Source organism: Emys orbicularis, chromosome 1 (genome assembly GCF_028017835.1).
Source record: "Emys orbicularis isolate rEmyOrb1 chromosome 1, rEmyOrb1.hap1, whole genome shotgun sequence".
Taxonomy (NCBI): domain Eukaryota; kingdom Metazoa; phylum Chordata; order Testudines; family Emydidae; genus Emys; species Emys orbicularis.
Window position 1 is genome coordinate 366527765 of NC_088683.1, and position 1972 is coordinate 366529736.

The 1972-nt window shown below is 51.6% G+C and overlaps 1 pseudogene; it reads right to left on the bottom strand.

The window, feature by feature from the left end:
- Positions 1–609: 609 nt before the first annotated feature.
- On the bottom strand, positions 610–1566 carry LOC135873495 (olfactory receptor 51G2-like; annotated as a pseudogene).
- Between the last annotated feature and the right edge of the window lie 406 nt (positions 1567–1972).

Genomic DNA, 1972 nt, shown 5'->3' on the forward strand with positions numbered 1-1972 from the left:
TCATCAGTACATCTCAAAGTGCTTTAAAAGGCAGTCAGTGTCAGCAGCCCCGTTTTACATATGGGGAAACTGAGGTACGGGGTGATGAAGATACTTGGCCAAGGTCACCCAACAGACCAGGGGCAGAGCCAGGATTAGAACCCAAGTCTTATCCGATGCTCTGTCTGCTAGGTCACACTGCCTCTCCACATGCACCACTGGGTGGGATGCCTGTGGCAGCTGTTTAACCACACTTAGAAATTCTGCACATGAGTTTGAGGCAAGAAGTGAAGCAACTGCCAGGCCGGCATCGTAGCAAGTATCTCAGAATAACTTTACTGAAGTTAGGGGAGTTGGACGGTGAGTGGGGAGCATAGCAGCTGTTCTCTACCTAGGGCTACCAGTAGCCATCCAGCGGCTAACCTCTGGGAAATCTTTACATTGTTTTCCCCATTTGCCTTTGATGGAGAATCCCATTGGACGATGGGCCTGACTCTGCCGCAGCCTCGCACCTCATGATTCCTTAAAAACCTGTGCAAAGTGGGTGCAAATGCTACCAGATCTAAAGGGATGTATTTGACACAGGTGTGAATGATGGCACAGATGCAGAGCCAGTGTGAACAAGCCCCCTCAGTCTTTATTTGGGATCGTCTTCCTCTGGAACCTCTGGGCTATCCTCCTGCGGATCTGCTTGGTCTTCACGCTGTACACGATGGGGTTCATCACTGGTGGGACCAGCACATAGACATCGGCCATGAGGACGGGGACGAGGGGAGAGGCGCGTTCCTCGAAACGGTGGATCACGGAGATGCCAATCATGGGGATGTAGAAGATCAGGACGGCACAGATGTGGGAGACGCAGGTGTTCAGAGCCTTGAGGCGCTCCTCCTTGGACACAATGCTCAACACAGTCGTAATGATCATGACCTAGGATAGGACAATGAGCAGCGCATCTAAGCCCATCGTGGTGATGACCACAAACAAGCCATAGATGCTGTTGATCGTCCTGTTGGAGCAGGCCAGCTTCATGACATCCTGGTGCAGGCAGAAGGAGTGGGAGAGGACATTGGGAAGACAATACCGCAGCCTCCAGAGGAGAACAGGGGTTGGCATTACCATGAGCACGCTCCTCGCCATGAAAGCCAGCCCTATCCTGGCAACAGTGGCGTTGGTTATGATTGAGGCGTACCTCAGGGGCTTGTGAATGGCCACAAAGCGGTCAAAGGCCATGGCCAGCAACACAGCTGACTCCATGACAGAGAAGGTGTGGATGAAGTACAGCTGGGCGAAGCAAGCATCGGCATTAACCTTCCTGGAATTAAGCAGGAAGATGCTCAGCATTGTGGGCAGCGTGGAAGCTGACAGGCCCAGGTCGCTGAGCGCCAGCATGCTCAGGAAATAGTACATGGGCTGGTGGAGGCTTGGATCTGCCCATATAATGAACAGGATGGTGCAGTTCCCTAGGACTGCCACAATATCCAAGGAGCACAAAGGGATGGCAAGCCAGCCGTGTGCTTGTTCCAGCCCTGGGATGCCCACCAGGAGGAATACTGCAGGGCTGGCTGAGGTGTGATTGAAAGCTGCCATGCTGCCGAGCCCGGGTCACCGACACCGTTCCCTAGAATGAGAAGCAATTTTGTTATTAAAGCCATGATTGGGTGCCACAGAACCTATTCACAACATAGTACAAGTCTTGAGCCAAGCTCTTCCCAGGTGTACCTCCACTGATTCCCAAGCAGTTGCTGCAGCGGTGAATTCGGGATTCCCTGTTACTGAAGAGAGAGAAAAAAAACACACCTGTTCCCTCTTAGAAAGGCATCTTGTTTAGCTTTGACTAGCTGCAAGGACCTTGCAATTTCTCTTTGTTGTATGAAGTTGTTCATTCTGTGCATCACTTATGATTTCTCCTGAGGCAGCAAAACCCTGCCCTGTCATTGACTAACTGACTCCATCACTGCTTCTTGGGAACAAGAGATCAGAGATGTGAACTTCT